Source organism: Leptidea sinapis, chromosome 7, assembly GCF_905404315.1.
Source record: "Leptidea sinapis chromosome 7, ilLepSina1.1, whole genome shotgun sequence".
In the NCBI taxonomy this organism is placed as follows: domain Eukaryota; kingdom Metazoa; phylum Arthropoda; class Insecta; order Lepidoptera; family Pieridae; genus Leptidea; species Leptidea sinapis.
This window is the reverse complement of record NC_066271.1, coordinates 8065619-8082105: the sequence shown is the minus strand read 5'-3', so window position 1 is coordinate 8082105 and position 16487 is coordinate 8065619. Positions and strand designations below refer to the sequence as shown.

Here is a 16487-nt window from a genome sequence, read left to right as displayed (position 1 = left end):
CGCCGTAATGAAGGAATATTATTTTAGTGTAACACAGAAACTAGGACGCTTTCCGACATATTTAGTCATTTCGTAGAGATTTCGAAATATTGTATTATATACTTTTAACATCTTGTTAAGAGATAATACAACGTTTTAATATTTATTTATTTATTTATTTAATACATCCTAAAATCCACAGAACTTTAATTAGGTTATAATAATACTATTATAGAACTTACTTCTAATAATGGACTTACAATATTTATAGAAAGACGTGGTATTTGTGCGTGTCTTGTTTGATGAGAGTGTGTGTGTGTATGTGTGTATGTATGTGTGTTTGTGAATTATTTTAATTATTAATTATCAATTAACTATTAATTAATTTAATATACCTGCACATACGGATAGTTTGGTCCTATCATTATTATAAATTCAAATTACTTTTATTAATTACTTTCTATACACTTTTCCAGCATAGTTCACTAGTTGGGTTTTCACTAAGAACGCTTAAGTTCCTAGTTTAATAACTTTGTGATTGTTTATAAGTAATTATATAATACTAGCTTTCACGCGCGTCCAAGTGGAATAGTTACTTTGGCCATATTTTTTTATTTTTTGGGATACTTTGCAAATAATACACATACAAACTGCTCTTTCCGCTGCTGGTGTAGCTCTTCTACGATACAGCGGATATCCCTTGTCAATATGGACAGCCTCTTTAATAGTATTTCCCTGCAAACTTTAATCTCCTATTTCATCCCCATTTAGGTCAAAGTTACAAAAATTCTCGATGAAATACTTATAAATTACTTCTTAACAAGTGCCTAAATACAGAGATTTTTGGTTTCATCCCCGATAATGACGAACTTCCTCCCTTTCCCTTTCTCAACCGCTCCATTTATTTTTTTGCAATAAAAAGCAGCCTATGTCTTTTTCCAATCTCTAGTCTATCTCTGTACTGAATTTCATCAAAATCGGTTCAGTGGTTTAGGCGTGAAAGCGTAACAACAAACTTACATTCACATTTATAATATTAGTAGGAATATAATCGCGAGAGAGATGAAATTGTGATGTATTATATGAATAATTCTAGTCCATAAATCGTACAACCGATACTATCTACGCTGTTGGTGCTAAATGGTGTGTTAAAATCCATTCCAACCAATGCAAATCTAAATTCACTTCGCACGGTCCCCATTAAGGCGAAATGGAAGCAATGTGTGATACAGAATTATTACTGTTATTAAATGTAATACACATTTGTTATTAGAAATACATACATACAGTTATATATAGTTTCAACAGTAAAGTTTTAATTTTTTTTTATATGAAGATAAGAGACTCATGTGATGTGTAATGACCAGTGGGCTCATAGGCAGCTTTGTACAGGATGCCGGCTAGATAATGGGTACCACACACCGTGAAGCAGTAATGTGTAAGCATTACTGTGTTTCGGTCTGAAGGGCGCCGTAGCTAGTGATTACTGGGCAAATGAGACTTAACAACTTATGTCTCCAGATGACGAGCGCAGATGTAGTGCCGCTCAGAATTTTTGCGTTTTTCAATAATGCTGAGCGCTACTGCATTGTAATGGGCAGGGCGTATCAATTACCATCAGCAGAAACGTCCTGCTCGACTTGTACCTTATTTTTATAAATACAAAATATGTGATGGACATACCCAACACCAGGGATCTGATATGCTTTAATCAAAGGACCATGTCGATTCAGTGGAAATATTTTAAATAGAGTAAAATTAATAATTGAATATGGATTTTCGTACTCAATCAAAGAGACAATTGATTTCATTATAAAAATTTTATATAAATCTGAAAATTGAGAAATTTATAATTACTGATTACTTTTGTATTTTATTATTTTATTTTATTTTATTTTATTTTATTTTTTTATTTATTTATTTATTTATTATATACAGACACTTTATCACATAATATTACATTATATTTGGTCCCTACACTAGGCGTAGCCTGTCCTGTAGGCAACCAATTTACATCCTAAGGTTAACAATATGAACCGAAAGGTCAAAAAGTGCACTCTGTATATGTGTGTGTGTACACGTGTGTGTCTCTGGGTGTGTGTGTATGTGTGTGTGTATGTGTGTGTGTGTGAGGAAGGGTGTGAGTGAGTGTTAGTATCTGCTTAATCATGTTACAAATGCTAAGCTATCACTTTAAGAATAACTTCCATGTCTGCATAAGTGAGTGTGTGTAACCATCTCTGTATTTTAAATTTGACCTGATGGACCGAGCAATTTTTAATAGAACATTTTAAATTTACCTTGTTGTATATATATGTATGTAAGAATGGGCTAAATCTACTTGCAAATGTTGTATTTATTATTGGTGTTGGAATCTTGTACGAACGGCTATCTAGTAGGTTTTTATAATTAGGCAAATTCAAGACCTCCTTATGCATGCTTGTCATAACACGCAAGATAAATATACCTCGGACAGAAAGAAGTTCTAAGTCTTTATATAGTTTATGTGTTGGGTATCTAATAGGTTTTTTAAAAATCACTTTAAGGACAGCTCTCTGTGCTCTTTCTAAGAGTATCATGTGTGAAGTAGCCGCCCCTCCCCATACGGTGATACAATAAGATAATACAGATTGACCGATTGCAAAATAAATGGTTTTTAGCAGATTTAAAGATGCTGAAGCGCGTAAGTTCTTAAAAATATAGATCAGCTTGCGGACTCTTTTCGCTGTTGTATTAAGATGTTGCTTAAAGTTTAAGTTTTCGTCCATGACGACTCCTAAGTATTTTATATGAGTAGTTCTACTTATACTATTGCAAGAGCAAGGGCCAGATAGAGCAACAGGACATGTGTGGACTTTAATATCAAAAATGTGGGAAGGGGATGAAGTTTTCGTTTTATGGAAACAGATGTACTGTGTTTTAGTGAGATTTAAAGTGAGAAGATTATTTTGTAGCCAAGTTGCAATATTCCTCATTCCTTGTTCCGCTGTGTGTAGTGCAGTATCCCAGTTTTTCCCGTAAAATAAAAGAGCTGTATCATCGGCATAACAGATGACGTCAGAGCTGGATACTTTAGTTTTGATGTCATTTATATACAAAAGGAATAACGTGGGGCCTAATATACTTCCTTGGGGGACGCCAAAATCTATTGTACTTGGATTGCTTTTCTTATGATCCACTATAACACACTGAGTTCGGCAAATTAAATAGCTTTTGAACCAGTTCAGGCAATTACCTCGAATACCTAGGAGCTCAAGTTTTCGTAAAAATATAGGAATACAGACTGTATCAAAAGCCTTCGCGAGGTCTAAAAATACACCGATACATGCTTGCTGCTTATCTAGTTTGGAAGAAATAATTTTTGTTACTAAGTCTACAGCGTTTTCCGTTGATTTTTTAGTGCGAAACCCGAATTGTCTGTCAGATATTATTTTATGTGCGTCAAGAAAACTTGTCAATCGCTTGTGTACTAGTTTTTCCAAAATTTTTGAGAATGATCCTAATAAAGAAATCGGTCTATAGTTCGTAGGATTCAATTTGTTACCCGACTTATGAATAGGAACAATTGCAGCCATTTTCCAGGCAGTAGGAAAAATGCCTTGAGATAAACTTAGATTACATATGCTCATCAGGGGGGGAGTAATATATTTTTTGCTAATATTCTTAAGGCGGTTTGATATTCCATCCAGTCCAGGAGCACTGTCAAGATTAGCGTTACTTATCAAGGATTCAATTTCTCGTTCATCAGTGGGTCCTAAGAAAAATGATTGCGTTGGAGTATTTTCGAGTATTATCTTACTAGCGAGTGAAACTTCTGTTTCATTGCATGCTGTGAGTATCTTGTTTGCAAGAGTTTTACCTATGCCTGCAAAATATTCATTGGAATAATCTAGAGATTCCGTTACAGTATCTTTAATATTGGTGAGTTCTAGTGGTACTTGATTTATTTTCTTGGTGTGGGAAATTGTTCTTATACTCTTCCAGAGCTTTTTAGGGTCGTGTTTGTTTTTTTCCAATTCAAATGACTCATGTTTGTGTTTTAGTTTTCGCAAAAGATCATAGTAAAAATTTCGGTAACGTGTGTAAATGAGTTTGACCGTGTTATTGTTGGGATTCTTACGTAAGTGTAAATGTAAGCGATCTTTGTGCCTAGCACACCTAATTAGACCAGGCGTCATCCAAGGCTTGAAAGTAATTCTGGATCGACTTATTCGTTTCTCTTCTAAATGTTTGCTTATAATATTTGTTAGAATAGTATCAAAAACAGATACTGCTTTGTTTATATCAATGCTATTATAGACTTCTGTCCAGTCAGCCTGTCTTAATTCTTCTACAATGCGCTCTAGATTATAATTCTTTGTGAGTCTGCAAGTTTTATGTTGTTTGGTATCTTTAGTTACTATTCCGGCAATTACAATAATAATTATTACAAATTACTGTAATATCTGATTTGTAAATAACTGACTCCAAGTGGTACTTAGAAGTTACGTGAATGTGATCTAGGCACGAATTAATTCGTGTAGGTTTATTTACGATAGGCTGAAGGTTTAGCTCTGCTAACAAACACAGATATTTCGCGCAAGTAGCCATTTGACTATCATCATTAGAGCAAATATTAATATTAATATCCCCTGCTGGTTGTGTAATTGTTGCTACAATTACACAACGAGCATCTTTAATATCTTGGATTACTGTAGCTAGAGAATCTAGAAAAGGCGATGTATTTATAAATGACGGCGATCGATATAGGGCTAGTACGACAAGTTGATTTTTTAAAGTAATTTTTAAGCAATTTGCATCTTCAAAAACGGGCTCATCAACTTGCGATGACCAACGTTCATTTACATAAGCAACTACGCCTCCTGCTCTATTTATGTATTTATTAGTTCTAAAAAAATTGTATCCCTCTATTTGGGGTATGGTAGAGTCCTCATGTATCCAGCATTCGGTCAATACTATACCGTCAAAGAGCATACTAAATCTAGACAGGGTTACTGATGAACATTAGTAAAATAGCTTGGAAGAAAAAGTTAAGATTGATTTCTAAACAATTTTTAAACATTAAGATTTTGGATATTGCTGTAGTAAAAGTGAAGTGAGTGAAGTGTAGTAAAAAAATGTATAGATTATGTGAAGCCATTTTTTGAGATGAATAAATTGGTAATAAATAAATAAGTTGGCAACTTAATATAGTATGATTTTAAGTAGTGGTAATTTGTGTTTAGTATGAATTATCCACTGCAGAATAAGCAATGAGGCAGATTGAAAATGTTTTAAGGGAAGAGGAAAAACTCAGAACCCATATAGAATAACTTTGTTGTTCGTCTGTCTGTCTGTCTGTGAAGACCCTTAATCTCGGGAATGCACAGAGGTATTGGATTAAAGTTAAAACTAACATAAGTCTACAGTCTCTAGAAGCTGTAAAATAATCAATTATTTCTCCCACCTTGATGAACTCTCGAATGCCGGTTCTCTCTCGGCAAGACGACTTTTGTCCCTCGTACCAGGGGTTTAAAGCGAGCTTTTCATTTAGGTGGGAAAAAAAATAATATATGCACCACGTGAGATAGGTAGTACATTGCCACCCGCGATTGTCAAAAATATTCTGAAAATGAGAATGACCTACTTTTTTCCATAGGTGGGTAATATACTATTCTAACGTTAAAAAGATACGGCCGTTTATGCCTCAAAAAACGTATTTTTCGAAACTCTCAAGGGAATCAAAATTTATAAGGTATTCCTTTGACCTAGAACTATGAAATTTGGCAAGCAATACCGTCTTATACTACAAGTATACGTAAAAGTACTGAAAACATTTATTATTAAATAAATTATAAAAAAACACGGTCTTTATGCAAGGAACGGCATGGGCGGTCCAAATCTTAAATTAGTTAACCGTGTCTCTGTATGTGGGGTATCGTATGAAAGGGCTTCATTGGCACAAGTTTAAGCAGATAATTATTTTTATGATGTGTATAGTTTTGGATTTATGATGTAAAATGAGAAAAAAAACATTTCCCTTTTTTTATAGATAGGTACCTAATAATAAATTCAAAAAATTTTAGTCTAAATCAGATTTAAAATCACTTATTGAACGTCAAAAACTGCCACCCATTCAAAATAGTTTGCCTCACACCTGAGAAGAACGGGCAAGAAACTCAGCGGGCTTTTTTACTTAATGTCACAATAATGTAACAATATATTTCGTATCGTAATATTAAATTTATAATTTTATAGCCTAGTTCATAGTATCATTATATAGAGATCTCAATATGTACGGAACCCAATAGGCGAGTCCAACTCGCGGTTTCCGGTTTTTTTAATAATTGCATTGCCAAAACTCGTAGTCGAATCGAACTATTGTATTGACTTTAATCAAAAATTGTTTCACCTTTTTCCATGTATAATGCAATTTCAAATTTACATCCCGTGAATGAAAAGCATGCACACAGTAAAGCAATGTTCAACACAGGGCTGTCCCTGCGGCGATAAGGCGTAGATTAAACTCATGTTTGCACACACACATATTTAACATTCCCGACAGCCACACTTGCGGCAAGGTATTTTGCATATCGCTTGATTGTGAAACAATTTGGTGGAATATATTTGCGAGCTGCGAAACTTAATATTGTTATTTAAGTATTTGTTAGCGTAAACTAACGTAGTACGTGTTTTTACTGAGGAATTCGAGCGATGTATTTATCACGAGAGTGTTCGTGGAAACTTGTGGTTTTAAGTAAATGTTCTCTTAAGACTAGATCGGTGTAGATATTATTGCTAAGATAAAGCTTCAGTTACAGTGATAAAAGTATGTATTTCTTTTTAGTATCTGATGTTGTCGACCACTGTGTTTCATGATAGATTATGTTAAGTGTATGTAATTTAGTTTCGTCATTCAGTCAATATTCAAAATATGACCACTTTAAAAATCTACGACTAGTCGACCAGGACGTTCAATTGATGATGACTTAAGATTAATATGCTATAGCTTCCATTATGGGGTACCCACCATATAAAGGAATTTTTGTTACTATTGTGCGCAAAGTTCGATTTTGCGCATGCATTTGCGTTCGCAAAGTACCACTTTCCCACACGTTGACAAGAGCGTGCGGGAATGTATAAGAGTATACGATTCCAAGGTGAACACGTGCGCGCCATCTCTGGCACTCTCTTCGCATTAAGGCGAAGAGTAAGCAGAAAACAGGCAAACATGGTGTTTTTAGACAAGTTTTGTGGTGAAAGTATAGCATTTCGAGCTATAAACACTACTTAATCCTGTTACACATATCCTTAAGTCTTATTTGTAGGTTGCTAATGCTTGCTGTTGGTTATAGTTAACACTGCCGTGCCTTTTTGAACTACCACTTTTCTTTGAAGTTAAACAAGTGTTTTGGCATAGCATGATGCATTTTTTTGGTACTTCTCTCAGAAAAGTTATTCTTATAGCTTGTACTATTTTGTGTAAGTTCATTTATTCAGATTAGTAGTGAATAACAAGGATTGTAAGCATATAAAATGTTTTACACCGAAGAATTTTGAAAATATTGGCTTTGTTACATAGATGGCGGGCCGGCTGCCGTGAACTCATATCGCTCAAGGTCGCTGGCATTTAGTGTCGCCTTAACACGTGCGAGCGACACAGTCTCCCCGAGCCCAAGCACTCTTGCTCGCGCCGGTATCTTTACATCTTTGTTGTCTGGACTGGTTAAATACAATACCATAAAATTAACATTACGAGGAAGCGTACCAAGAATACTGGCAGCACGTTGGATAGCTAGGCTGATCCGTTGACCGAAATAGCTGCCAGCGCTTGGGTTCTCAGTAGCTATTGAGGCGAGAAGATAGTGCTTTGTACATTCTTCGCGCCTCTAGGCCCCACGGGGCAAGTGTCTCGACACAAAAGCTCTTCATCCCAAGTACGTAGATATTTCAACTCATATAGTTATACTCATTTTTCAGAAAATAATTGCTTATTTCTTCATTCATTAAAGTAATTTCAAATAATCGTTATAATTAGTTATTTAGAATGATAATCAGGAAACCCATTTACTAGCGTGTTTAACAAAGGAATAAACTCCTGGATAAGGGGTTCAACGAAGACTTGGCGTGTTTAAGTAAACGAGTTTTCCAACACAATGGAAAAATTCGTTTCATAGCTACGTATTCTAATTCCAGCTTTTATCTTAATGACTGGGCTAAGCCTTAATTACAAGTCAACGAAGTATATTTATACCTATACATAGAGACAATATATTTAGATTTCAGTTATATTATTATTAACGCTAAGAACTTTTGACGACCCCGCTGTATTAGGCGCGCTGAACAATTTATATGGTTGGTATTGAATTAAACTAATCTGTCAAGCTGGGCTATGTTACGCTTGTTCAGGTAAAGTCAGCACGAGTTGATTAATTAATAGAGCTGGGTTAGACTACTACAGCTAGAGCTAAATTTACCATAATTTATACACAATTACAATAATAAACATATATGTATGTGTATATATATGTATATATAACACATTTCAAACAATTTTTCATTATTTTTTTTATGTGTAAGTATATATTATATTATTTGAGAGGAAGGCTAACTTCAATAATCGAGACCGTTTTCTTCATAGATAAATATTGAGTGATAACTTCTGCTTATGATAGCTACATAGTTATGTGTAGCAGCGGTATAACCTTTTACGCATAGTGCAGTATATACTTGTTAGATATACTTCTATAGTCTGCATTTAAGTTTCAAGTATTCGTAAGCCAGTAAGGAATGAAAGTTAAAGTATCGAGAAATAATAATTATTATTTGCTAGTAGCTGACCCGGCAAACGTTGTTTTGCCATATAAATTATTTTTAGAGATAGACCGTTTCTTGGACATGCAAAATTACATTAATTTTTTCTAAATTAAACGTAGCTTAAGTTACTCCTTATTACAAGAGCTACTTGCCAATAAAAGTCCCGTCAAAATCGGTTCAGCCATTTCAGAGATTAGCCGGAACTAACAGACAGACAGAAAATTGTAAAAAAATTTATTTTGGTGTATATAATATATTCATGTATAAGTAGTAAAAAATGGTTATTTCAATATTACAAACAGACACTCCAATTTTATTTACATGTTTAGATTCAATATTTACATAAGTGCTTACTATTAATAGAAGCAGTTAATGAGTTGTCAGCTAGACATTAATTTTTGATGTTTAATTTATATAATATTGATACTTGTTTGTGGAATTTCAATGGAAACCCTAACTTGTGTTGGAAGGAGTTAATTTTCAAAGAGCTTTTGTTCATTTGAAATTGAAGTGAACCTTGTCTTTTGTATATGAAACAAGACTTGTTAGATTGCAAGAATTAATTAACTGAATGAACTCTCATGTCTACTTATTTATCCTATTTGTTTCAAAATAGCAATATAAGAGAAAACATACAAAAATCTAATATTATATTGATTAATAAAAAAAATTGGCAGTTGTAGAATGCCAATAGAAGTGCAAACTTAGAACTTTTTGTATTAAAATTAGAAATTTCATAATGTTTAAGAACAATCAAATTATTAATTTCATATTATTTTAAGACGCATTTTCAATAATACATTAATCAAACAAAAACACTTTTTCAACAATGCTGTATATACACATTGAACTTTTCACTCAATCCATTCAATTTCACGTATCAGATATACACAGCACTAATGTTGCACAACACGTCAGCTGTATAGCTACAGATATACTACTAAAAGCATTTCGATGACGCGAACTCACGAGATTTCAGGCATCCAAAAAGTATCTAAAAAAGATTTCTTTCTATTATATATTTGTTGCGTGCGTCAGACATGAGCATGTCAGTGACGCGACCTCATAAGATCTTCCCCTACCAAAAAGTGCCCAACGCGGCTAAAGAATTTTTCTCTTCAAAAACAATTTGGTTTGCCATGCTTTTCATAACAAAATTGTGATAAAGTTTTGCCAACTCACAATTGCATATGCAGTGATTTTTTTAATAGGACAGTATGAAGAAATCTGGAGCTGGGTTTTAATAAGAGAAAACATTTTATTAAATTTGAATTACTTCTGGTTCTCAGATTTTTCTTCCGATAATATGAAATATGAAACTGAGTTGATCCGCATTAAAATAAAATATATCACCTTGACATTTTTAAGTACAACTCGCGCTTGACCATAAAAATAACTATGGTGAAATAGTTTTCATAAAAATCATCATTTAATGGTTCCTAAGACAGTTTTTCTATGTAACTTGGATTAGTATATTGTGCAACTCGGGCGACGTTGTCGATTACCCACTCAAGCGAATGAATGCACGAGCGAAGCGAGATACTATTTTGTAGAGAGCGAAGATACTATTTTGTATCACAAATGCGACGATTTATTAAATTAAACTAACAGACGCATCAATCTCAATTCAGTTTTGATAATTCGATTGTGTTTTTTTTGTTATTATTTAATTTATTTTAGCAATTTTATCTTAATTTGCGTGTGCTTTTTGCACTGAAACAACAGTTTCATTTGCGAAAAAACTCACGCGTAATTTTAAAATGGGCAAGCGTCTCTTTTTCAACCGCAACAGCGAGCGTCAAGATACTACTTTTCCCGCATGAGTAATACAAAAGAATTTACTCATACTGTCCATGTTAAAAATCGCGCACATCTAGAAGAGTATTTCTGCAATAATCTATAAATAATAGTCTGCAATTAGTGACTAGTGAAACAGAAGTGAAGAGGCGTCCGTTTAGCGAGTAAATAATAAAATATTTAGTTATTCAAGCACAACGCTTTTACAACCATATATAACCTACATTTCAGAATAGGGAACTGCAAATTGGCATGGTTCGGTTTACTATTCTCTCTATGTCAAATTAGCATCATAAAATACAAATGGAGAGCCGTGTGAGACTTTAATTGTGTTAACATATATTCATATTATTAAGGAAAATTTTGTAAGATTGTAGGGGAAATCTCCTGATTTACTGAACCAATTTTGAAAATTCTGTTACCAGTAGAAAGCCACATTATCTGTCAATGTATGCTATATATTAACTCGAAAAATCAAAACACTTTTCCGTAGTTGGTAGTATTTGCAAAGTAAGTCAGATAAAAAACGGTCAAACAAAAGCGGTTCTTACGAATGCTGCCTTGACAATCATTGATATTTTTTTGTGTTTTTTTTTCTTTGAGAGGAGGTAAATACACTTTTTATATTTAGACACTGATTCAGGATCCATATGTCGGGCTCGGCTTACGAAGACACTCTCTACCGACTAAAATCGTCCCCTATGTTGGTAGCTCGAAAGCTTTTCAAGCGACAAAGGTTGTGGGCTGTGGAGGCTGCAAATACTACGCAACAGCAGTCGCGGGGTGTCTCGAAAGGAGACTCAAACCTCTGTCTGGCTGTGTGCTTGGGGGTAGAAAGAGAAAATCAATTGAATTAGGTTATAATTTGTGGAAATCCTTAATTATCCAAATGTTGTGATTCTTATAGAGAGTTAATTTCACTAAGTACTTCTGCCGTAAATTCTGTAAAGATACGCCAAATTTGGCAAGTCACCATCTCAAGAGGATCTCATGTGTAGAGGCTGTCCGGTTGATTAAAGACAAACTTTGTGGCAGCACTGGAACACCAACGGACACGAGGTCGTGGGTTATAGTTAGCGGTAGTTATAATTTGCTTCGCAGGTAAACATTAATTCAATTTACGATTTGTCACCTCGGCTGAATCGCGCAATGTCGCAATCGCGTGACAAGGCACGGTCTGGCGGAAAGCCTCCGAGCGCGTTCGTGAGCTTTCGCTGCATAAATTACTTTCAATTGATCCCAGCCGAGTTATATTCAGGCATACCGCATCAAACAAATATTACAGCGACGCTGTTAATGTAGCTTTGAACTTTATTATTGCGGATTCAGTTCGTAAAGTTTGACGAGTGGAATTCATTTGTGACTCGAGACACACTCAAATTATGCTAATAATATTCAGCTATGATTACAAAATCATATTGTTATAAAAGCGTTTCACGATAATGAAGTTGTGAATGATACACTTTATCACATTATGCCTTTGATGCCTTTCTAATTCATAATGTAGCATGTTTTAATTTACAATACATTTATTTATTTTTTTATCAAATCAATAAAGCCTCTCCTTAGTTAGTTAGATTAATTTTAGTAGTTATAATTTTAGTTAGTTAAATTAAAGTATTTAAATTAATCTATCCCTACTATACCAAATAACTACTATTAACAGAACATACACGAACTACCCCCATTTTAAACTCGTTCAGTGAGCAAGCAAACATGTCAATCCTATGTGAAAGTTCGTTTAAAAATCTGTTTGAATGAAAAGTTTCATTCTAATTTGTTAATAATTTATTACATAAATTACAGTATGGATTCGAAGGGAAAATAGTTTAACAATCTAAAAATAGTCCTGTCATTGAAATATTCTACAAAATTTTGAAAAAAAAAATTTTTATTGATTCGAGAACGCACATTTCTTCGTATACTTCTGTTCTGCTTCACATAATGAAAACGTGGAATAAGTATTTTTTTGGTCTTCCTGTTGACGGAATCAGCAGACTAACTTAAAATACTAATAATATGAGGTGAATCCAAACTAAGGCTTAGTGTTGTGGTGTTTCATACCAGTCAATATAGAACAAAATACACCACAATCCACCCTTTCCTAATTCTCACCAAGCTTAACACCAATTTTTAACCATTAACCTAATTTTAAGCCGAGTTTATGACGCATACTTTCAAATTTATTACCTGAAGTAATTAACATAAACTCTACGTAAATTACTTTTAAATAAAAGCATAATTAAGTTTAAAACGGTTGGTGTTTTTTTGTTAATCGCACGAATAAATTGACGCTTCACTGTGACAAGTTATTAAGTTAAAAGCATTTGATATAACCTTTGTGCATGAAACACAAAAATGCTTTCAAAATTTAGGGAATATATTGCCAGGTGTCAACTAATGCGACAGTTTTAACCTATTTCAGTTAGAATTAACTTATTTATACGCCTAGAAATATATAAACATGAATATATTATGTATGTAATAAAGTATATACTACGTATTACCATCCTAGCCTAACCTAGATTTAGTTGTCTGTGGCACCAAAACAACTGGCGAAATTATAGTTCGGTAAAAATCCTTTAGTCCAAAGAGTACTTTTATAAAGACTCAATAAAGTGTGTGCTTATATTACTGATCGTGGCTGTATAAATGACAGATAAAAGTACAGGAGTAGAAATTTTATAATGAGAGCAAATACAATTTTCACTGATAACCTTTCTGCGAAATAATTATAATCGGCTCAGTAGTAAAACGTGAAAGCGTAACACTCAAACTCTCATCCGCATTTATAATATTATTCTTTATTGGTTATCCTTATTAGAAATTCAAAGAGGCGTCAGATGCTATCATACCTCAGTCTATAAATCAGTTTTGTTAAAACAAAATTGACAACTATATCTAATTAGTTATATAAAATGCATTAAATTAAAAATTTGCATAAAAAATGTAAATAAATACTCTTTACTTACTAACCTCATATTGATTATTTTTTTTAATGAAAATAAGGGACGAGACGAGCAGGACCTTCAGCTGATGGCAATTGATATGCCTTGGCCATAACAACGCAGTTTCGCTCAGGTTTTTTGAAAAACCCAAAAATTTTGAGTGGCACTACAATTGCGCGCATCACCTTGAGACACAAGATGTTAAGTCTCATTTGCCCAGTAATTTCACTAGCTACGGCCCCCTTCATACCGAAACACAGTATTGTTTAAACATTGCTGCTTCACGGCAGAAATAGGTGCCATAGTGGTACCCATAATCTAGCCGGCGTCCTGTGTAAAGGAGCCTCCCACTAGTAAATACTTGGTAAGGGAATCTTGAGTTTATAAACTAGCAACACTGCATGACTTAAATATACAGTATCAAATAAAATAAATCAAAATAAATTATAAGTACATAATGGCTACTAAATTTATTTATTTTTACTTTATTTTTTTTTACTTTACTTTAATTTATTTATTTTACCTACGGTATCAGACGCATGTAAGTGCGTATGAGTAATTATGAAGGCGAATAGTTTGCCACTATTTTTCGACGCGTTCAGAGTCAGTTCTGAGTCTATTAAGGCATATAGATTATCTAAGGACGTTGGTATTTATTGAGAATGGAAACACATTGAAATAATTAAATTGGTAACTGAAACTACTTTATTTTCAAAGCTTAGAAACAATATCAAAAAAAAAACCTGCTTTAAAGAAATATTTAGAAAATTATTGAAATCTTCTTAAATAATAACATTGTGAATGGTATATATTGAAATCTAAGACAAGCAATCAGGAATTGGCCAGTGGCCATCTAATACGTGGAGCCAGATAATTGGACATCCCTTTACTTTAGTTTAAGTAACAACTTTGAGACTAGATTAAGATCAACGTTTTAATTGATTACGGTGTACTGGATTGGATGGACTCTTTGGTGAGTGACTGTCGCTATACATTTGTAATCTAAAATAATGAACGATACAACATCAGAAATCAAGGCTCTTCAAAATTAGAAGTAAGGTCTGTAACCCTTGTTGCTTTCAGAGGGTTAAGATTCTAATACATGCTCATGAAGCCCTAAGGTAATGAAAGTATCAAGATTTATCACAGTTTTAGTGTAACATAAAGTCTCAACGTCACTAGCCGTATTTTCATCGTCCAACTCGTAAAGTGGGCTCAAAGATCCCAACCCACATTTCACGTTAAAGTGACACGTAGACGAAGTATTTTCGCAACATTGAACACAATACAATGTTAAACAAAGCACGTCACGATAATTAGAGGGGAATTAGGCACAAATTATTGCTGGTGTGCACGGGGTACAATAGACCGGGTTGGACGATTCTCATTAGTGTATGCTGAGCCCACGTTGAGCCCGGCCTGCATTATTCATGGGAACAATATTGCATCGCCGCATCTATGTTTTATTAAACTAGTTTTTTCAGCTGACTCCACAAAATGACGTACAATATTGCTGTTGATATACGCCGGTACATTTTCCCGGTCGACGGTTTTATGCATGATAAAGCAGAAACGAGTAGACTCTGGTGACATTAATCTTTTCATAATAGTTATTTATGCAGCAGTCTTGTTAAGAATGTTATTAGAACGCGAGATTCAATAGCATACGAGTGTTTTTAAACGCTTTTTATTATCTTCACCTGTATGTTTGTTTGCTTGTTACCGACTCAATTGGGCGCGATTTTGATACACGGCCAGATTTCATTCGAACTTCGTAGATTTATCGAGGACTGAAGATAATTATTTTGATAAAATATTTTCAATTTGCAAAACAAGACTTTTGTTAATTTATATAATTTTTTCACCTTCGTCGAAAAGGCAGTAATTGACGTACATTTTAAATTTCAATCATTATCTTTTCAAACAAAGCGTGTTTTTTTCATTTATTTAAACTATTATATCTACCTAATTATTACAGTTGTATTCAGAATAGCTCTTTGTATTTATGTAACTAACTACAAAAAAAAATAGAATTATTATTTGTAATACTTACTTTTCAAGCAACTTTAAGGATTTAATTCATCTATATATTTGTTTCCTCATATCTCCTCCGTTTATGGAACGACTTGATAATTTGCGAGTGAAAGTGGTATTATACTCCCGACTTGGTCCCGTTACAACATCTGTACAAAGATGATTGAACTCCACAAAATAAGCAAATATAGTAAACGGTTTTTTGCTTTTCTCAACAAAATTAAGTATAACTGATGTTGTGGTGTAATTATGGCCACCGGAAAGTTTTTAAATGTAAATATTTTACGTGTGGCCACAAGATAGTAACAACTGCCCTATGCTTCCCCGGGGCATATGTTACTATCTTGTGGCCACACGGCTATAAGAATAGGGAAGTCCCAGGCCCAAGGGTGTCGTAAGAGCGACTATGAGCATTTCCCAGGCACAGGAAGCTGACTATGTTATGGGTACCACAACGGCGCCTTTTTCTGACGTGAAGAAGTAATGTGCAAGCATTCTTGTGATTCGATCTGAAGGGTGCCGTAGCTAGTGAAATCATTGGGCAAATGAGACTTATCATCATTATCGTCTTAAGATGACTGAGTGGAATTGTAGTGCTGCTCAGAATTTTTGTATGTGTATCAATTACCATCAGCGGAACGTCCTGCGCGTCTCGTCCCTTATTGTAATAAAAAAAAGCAAAACCAAATTCAAAAGGAATGATAATAGGATCATGAAAAAATTTGGTAATGAAGCTGTAAGCCCACCTCCGAACTCTTTAATAGAACCATCAGTCGTAGCCGTATTTGGGCGAATTATATTGCCATGTCACATAATTTTTCTTTAGACTGTCATCAGTTATTTGCTCACCATTTGCTGCACAAACCTCTCAATATCCAGATATTTGCTAGCATACATAAAATGTAATGTATATACATTGATTTCAAACTCAAT

General features: G+C 33.9%; 1 protein-coding gene across 1 annotated transcript in view; it reads left to right on the top strand.

Moving 5' to 3' along the window:
• Positions 1–16487, top strand: part of LOC126965361 (protein O-mannosyl-transferase TMTC2-like) — a 190808-nt gene that overhangs the window by 159116 nt on the left and 15205 nt on the right. The gene's annotated exons all lie outside the window — the stretch shown is intronic.